Source organism: Myotis lucifugus, unplaced genomic scaffold (genome assembly GCF_000147115.1).
Source record: "Myotis lucifugus unplaced genomic scaffold, Myoluc2.0 scaffold_27, whole genome shotgun sequence".
In the NCBI taxonomy this organism is placed as follows: domain Eukaryota; kingdom Metazoa; phylum Chordata; class Mammalia; order Chiroptera; family Vespertilionidae; genus Myotis; species Myotis lucifugus.
Genome location: NW_005871075.1, coordinates 404,127 through 410,717, shown reverse-complemented (window position 1 = coordinate 410,717; position 6,591 = coordinate 404,127). Strand labels below are relative to the sequence as shown.

General features: G+C 42.5%; 1 protein-coding gene across 3 annotated transcripts in view; it reads right to left on the bottom strand.

Annotated features, from left to right (window-relative positions):
• The window catches only part of MRPS28 (mitochondrial ribosomal protein S28), a 103,926-nt gene that overhangs the window by 72,176 nt on the left and 25,159 nt on the right, over positions 1 to 6,591 (bottom strand). The window lies entirely within an intron of this gene.

Here is a 6,591-nt window from a genome sequence, read left to right as displayed (position 1 = left end):
CCCCTCCACTGGCCTGGTCGCCCCACACAGCCTGCTGTTCAGTCGTTTGGTCGTCCCTCACTAACCCCCCTGACGGCCTAGTCACCCCATCAGCCTGCTTGTTCAGTCGTTTGGTCGTCCCTCACTAACCTCCCTGATGGCCTGGTCGCACCCACGCAACCTGCTTGTTCAGTCGTTTGGTCGTCCCTCATTAACCCCCCTGCTGGCCTGGTCATAGGCAGCCATCTTGTGAGGGCGTGATGGTTAATTTGCATATTACCTCATTATATAGGATTAGATAACTATGAAGATAAGAACATGTACCTCCTAATTTTCAATTCTAGAAAATAATAAATTTTCATTGAAGTCAACATTTATTTTTCTTCTTAAAACTGAGATGGCTCTCAATTCTTTACTGAAACAGGAAAACTCAATCCTCTTTAACAAAGGTGATTTTATTCCTTTATAACACCAATAAAAAACTAAGACAGTATATCTCAAACAATAATTGCAACACCCTATTGTTAGCTAAATGCTTTTGTGATTCCTGTCTATCAAAAAAGTAAGCAATGAATATTTATGGTGAATTTATAATCTGCAAGGCACTATGCCACACATTAAAATTATTTTTGAAAAAAAGACATAGCATATGTTTATTTTCTTAAAGTGACTTCAGATTATCTTAAAGGGAGAATTTCATAACAGTCCTAAAATTTAGGAAGTGGCTGCTGCTACTATCAGTCATGAACATCATCACCATCATGACCATTACTAACACAGAGATCTTATATCACAAACTAGCATATGCTCTGAGCTTTACTTTTGGAACGAGAGCCTTCAAACTTCATGTTTCCTTCAGTGAAATAAATGAAATAAAGAACTTAAAAAATTCATGGTGAAGGCATTATATTAGAAAGACAAGCTAAATTCAGAATTAAGGTTTCTAAATAAATTACATCCAGGAAACTGGCAGGCTAAAATATTTACAATGGCAATTAGAAAAAAGATATTTCATTTCAGGAATAGATTTTCAGATTTAAAGAGTTTATGTTTAGCTATTAACTTTCAAAAATAGTTTGGCATATATCTTTATAATAAATACAAAATAAATTAATATAACCAAAAAAAATGGATGGTGAGTAAAATAGAACTTTTGAAGTAAGGTTAACTCTAATAAAAATACCAAGTCTCAAAATATGTGCATTCATAGCAATAGAGTTTAGAAGCCAAATAATTTCAAATCATATATTCCACACTAAAAGAAGTATAGCTCTCTCCATTATATATCATAGCAAATAGTTGCTAACCCCATTTTGAAAAAGAACTGTATATAAAAGAAAATGCTTTCCCCTAACTGGTTTGGCTCAGTGGATAGAGTGTTGGCCTGCGGACTGAAAGGTCCCAGGTTCGATTCCAGTCAAGGGCATGTACCTTGGTTGCGGGCACATCCCCAGTAGGAGGTGTGCAGGAAGCAGCTGATCGATGTTTCTCTCTCATCCATGTTTCTAACTCTCTATCCCTTCCTCTCTGTAAAAAATTCAATAAAATATATATATTTTTTAAAAAATAAAAGAAAATGCTTTCAAGAAAAATACATCAAGAAAAGATTTGCTTAAAAAATTAAAGAAATGACATGGGCAACAGCATAAAATCCACATGAACAGTTATACTATGCTCAATCAGTACTAATTAAGGACCCAATTATACCTATTTAACAGCTAATTTGAATTTTAAAAAGGCACAGAAAGTATTTTATTTTAGGTCCAAATTAAGGTTCTGAATTCAAACTTTAAAAGAAACCTAGCTGTAATATACTTATGGAAAAATCTTTCCTTAAAAATTAAAACAAGCTAAAAACAAAGAGTCACATTTTTAAGTATAGGGCTACATTGATTCCTAATTTACCAAATAAAAGAAAAAGGGATACATATGAATGAAGACATTTATAAGTGTCATTTATCGGCATACAAAGTGTTTTTCAATTATGATAATGCTGTGCCTTTTAAAATAGAGGCACTCCAAAACACTGCTTTTTACAAAAATACATTTTTACTGATTTCAGGGAGGAAGGGAGAGAGAATAGAAACATCAATGATGAGAGAGAATCATTGACTGGCTGCCTTCTGCACGCCCCACACTGGGAATGGAGCCCACAACCTGGGCATGTGCCCTGATGGAGAATCGAACCGTGACCTCCTGGTTCATAGGCTGACTCTCAACCACTGAACCATGCTGGCCAGGCCAAAACACAGCTCTTTGAACAATTCTCTTGGTTCAATTAGCCCAGGGTTAGAACCCAGCCTGTTGTCATCCACTCCCATGTTCTTCCTGATACTAGCCCTACTCAACTTCCCGGCACATGCAAAGACTACTGTATCTCCTCCCTACCATTCTTATCCTCTAAATTTTGTAAAGCACTTTTAGAGGAATGTTAAAAAGAACAGGGAAGTAGAAGGAGAACCGAGATAATGAAGTTTTATGACAATTTCAGAAAAGAGAACAGGCAAGGCACAGTGTTGCCTACTATAGAGCGTGAGGTAGCTGTGGGAAGGAAGGTGGCCAGAAGGTTCCTGACAATTGCACAATGGCAAGGGTAGGGCCAGGCGGGCTAAACTGAGGAACAAATGGAAATTTAGAAACCTGGGCAATCTGGGGGACAGAGGAATAGAACAATAGTTTGAAGGAGAAACAGGTAAAATGTTTCCCAATTTTATCAAACTCTTTAGAAAAGGTGATCAAAGAAAATTTAAGGTAGAGAATAGGAAATCTAGGGAGTATCAGGTTGAATCCGATAAAATTTCAGTTATTCAACTGTTTTTTTTTAACCAGCAATTTCATGCAGATTAAATGTAATGGAGGAACTTGATGTATTTGCTAAGGAGGCAAAGAGAAGTCCAGAAATGAGTGAAAGCCTTGAGAGCTCTGGCTGAGGCTGCACACCGAGAACACACCCTGACCGCACCTTGCAAGGCCCCTGGACGCCCATGTGCTTTTTTCATACCTGACTTCACTTTGTGAAATAAAGCTGCTCGGCTCTAACAGGCTGCTTCGACCTGAACACGGCGAGATTTCTTCCAACCAGTCCCTCCCGCTTCATGGAGCCCAAACCCACAGGTGCACTAATGCTCCTGCCCTTGGTCTTTGGTTGTTTTGTTTTGTTGCTGATAAAGGCAGAAGATAAAGAAAGAGCAATATGAAGTTGCTAATTCCAGGTCTGCTATTCTACAGCCGAACTCTATCCCTCTTCCCTACTGCTGGGACTTCTATTCCTCAGTCTCTGGGGCTGGAAACCTGTCATTTCTCTGAGCAGCCTCTCCTAGCTTCCCTTCCCACCTCTCACTCTAGCCCAGCCCCGAACTGGACCTTGAACTGGCCCTCCCAGGTTGTACGGCAGCCTCAGAGCTGGGCTTGCTGTGCCCATGCCTCTCACACAATACTGCTAGGTCATCGTCCAAAAGACCAGCTCCAATGCCACTCCTCTGACTCTCCACTGCCATGACTTTTTAGGCGAAATTCAGAATTGCCCTTTAAGGATCCTTGCCCGTCTAGCAAAGCAAATATTTCATCACCCCCTAAAACTTCGGCCAAGCCGCGAGCTCTTGACCACTGTGTGGTTTTAAAATATATGCACACATTTTGTACACATCTCCCTCTAAAAGGTACAGACTAACACCTTCCCCTTGAGTGTGGGTTGGGCTTAGTGACTTGCTTCTAATGAATACAACATGGGAGAGGTGACAATGTGTGACCAGGTCATAAAAGACCTCGCACTGCCCCAAGCTTGCTCTCTCAGATGGTTCAGTCTGGGGAAGCTGACTGCTATGTGCGAGGACACTCAAGCAGCTACTGGAGAGGCCCACGTGATGAGGAACTGAGGCTCCTGTCCACAGCCAGCATGTTGGGAGCCACCTTGGAAACAAATCCTGCAACCGGCCAACCTGCAGATGCCTGCAGCCCTGGCCACGATCTTGCCTGAAGCTCAGGAGAAACCCTGGGGGAGAACTGTCCAGCTAAGACACTCCTGGAGTCCTGACCCACAGCCTTTGTGCGAGAGGATGTTTACTGTTGTAAGCCCCTAAATTTTGGAGAATATGCTACACAGCTGTAGATAATTCATAGAACCCCGCCCAGCTCTCTCTCAAATCTGTGCCTTGCTCAGTCTCCCAACACCTTTCCTGAGCTTTCAGAATCCAGCTCAAGTTCTATCGCTTTGAGAAGGCCCTGTTTTGGTTGGTTTATAAAACCATTTCAACTATCATTTCTCTAACTTCTTTCCCCTTTGAGCACTTGTGTGCCTGACCCTATCGCTCATCTAGCATTTATTCATGCATTCCTGTGCTCCATGTCTCTCCTCCTAAAAATGGCATGCGATCCTTCCCGACTGCAGTCAGCACCCTGTAATTAACATGCTCAATAAATATTGCTGAGAAAATGAGCAAACCACATACACACCTGGGAGTGTACTTGGTTTGCATAAAGTAGTAAGCAGCACGGACTTAGAGCCACACTGTCTCAGGTCTGATGACTTACTAGCTCTTGTCCTTGGGTACTTTTCTTAAAAGCCCTGTAAACTATTCCTTCCTTAGTGTTTTTAAATAAGGATTCTATCAGTATGGACCTTAGAGTAGTAAAGATTAAAGAAAATGATGCTTGCAAATCTCTTAGCAAAGTGCCTAGCATAGAGAGTGCTCAACAAATGTTAGCTATCGTTACCCTTATTAATCACAAATTACAAAATACTTGCTGAAATTCTGGGACTCTGAAAGTCTCTAGATGTTATCAAGTGGCAATCTAAATTAATACAAAATTCTACAAACTAAAATAGAACTCACGCTTCCTATTAAGATAGTTTTTAATTTTTTTAAACCTACTTTTAAGTCAATAGAACTACAGCCTGAACCAATTGTGGGAGTGCAGCTTTGACTTTTTTTCCTCTTTGTCCTATTAAGATATTAACTTCAAAGCTTTTGTGGGAACACTTAATTGCTTGCATTCCTTAACAAGCAGCCACCATCATAGTTTCCAGATTCACTTTTAACCTTTACAGTCCTGGGAAGGCATATAAGACAACCTTACTAGACATATAAACTTACACAATCTCTGGGATAATACAGCTATACATATGTGAACATGCTACATGAAAGCAAATCAAGTTTGCACATCAATCAAATAGAATCCAATAGAATAAATCAATCCAATAAAACATTGCTATGCCATATATCCTGGGGGCAGGGGGGTGACCACTAATGCTATTAATTTTTTAAACTTGTTTATAGAGGTATAATTGACATATAACATTATATTAGTCTCAGGTGTACAACGTAATGATTCAATATTTGTACATATCGTAAAATGATCACCACAGTAAATCTAGTTACCATGTGTCACCACACACAGTTACACAAGAAATTTTCTCTTGTGATGAGAACTTTTAAGATCTACTCTCTCAGCAACTTTCAAATATGCAACATGACTATTATTAACTAAAGTCACCATGACTTCTTTATTTTGTAAGTGGAAATCTGTACCTTTTGACTACCTTCACTCATTTCGCCTGCTAGCCTCTCCCTCTGGCAACCACCAATCTGTTCCCTGTCTTTGTGAGCTTAGGGTTTTTTAATTTATTTGTCTTTTCAATCTTAATACTATTCAAGACTGAATTACAAGTGTTTCATGAACTCAGAACATATCTGAGATCATGTTTTATAACTTATACATATTCTTAAGGTGTCTTACTAAAAGGTTAAATATAACATATGCTCTTTTATCCTAAAAAACTAGAGGCCCGGTGCACAAAAATTTGTGCACTGGGGGCGGGGGGGGGGGTCCCTCAGCCTGGCCTGTGCCCTCTCGCAGTCTGGGACCCCTCCGGGGATAACCACCTGCTGGCTTAGGCCTGCTCCCAGGGGATTGGGCCTAAGCTGGCAGTCAGACATCCCTCTGGCAGCCCGGGAGCCCTTGGGGGATGCCCACTTGCCAGCGGGGAGCAGGCCTAAGCTGCAGTCGAACATCCTTAGCGCTGCTGAAGAGGCAGGAGAGGCTCCCACCACCACCGCTGTACTGGCAGCCGTCAACCTGGCTTGTGGTTGAGCAGAGCTCCCCCATGTGGGAGCGCACTGACCACCAGGGGGCAGCTCCTGCATTGAGCGTCTGCCCCCTGGTGGTCAGTGTGTGTCATAGTGACCAGTCATTCCCAGTCGTTCTGCTGTTAGGGTCAATTTGCATGTTACCCTTTTATTATATAGGATAGAGGCCTGATGCATGGGTGGGGGCCAGCTGGTTTCCCGGATCAGGGTGGGGGTCCCGCTGGGGAGCCTGGCCAGCCTGAGTGAGGGGCTGAGGGCCGTTTTCAGACTGGCCACACCCCCTTCAGGGTGGGAGTCCCCGCTGGAGTGCCTTGCCAGCCTGGGTGAGGGGCTGAGGGCCGTTTTCAGGTTGGCCACATCCCCTTCAGGGAGGGGGGTCCTGCTTGGGTGCCTGGCCAACCTGGGTGAGTGGCTGATGGCTGTTTGCAGGCTGGCTAAGCCCCCAGCGGGACCCTCACCTCATGAGGTGTGGCCAGACTAGGTGAGGACTGATGGCTGTTTGCAAGCTGGCCACAGTCCCTTCAGG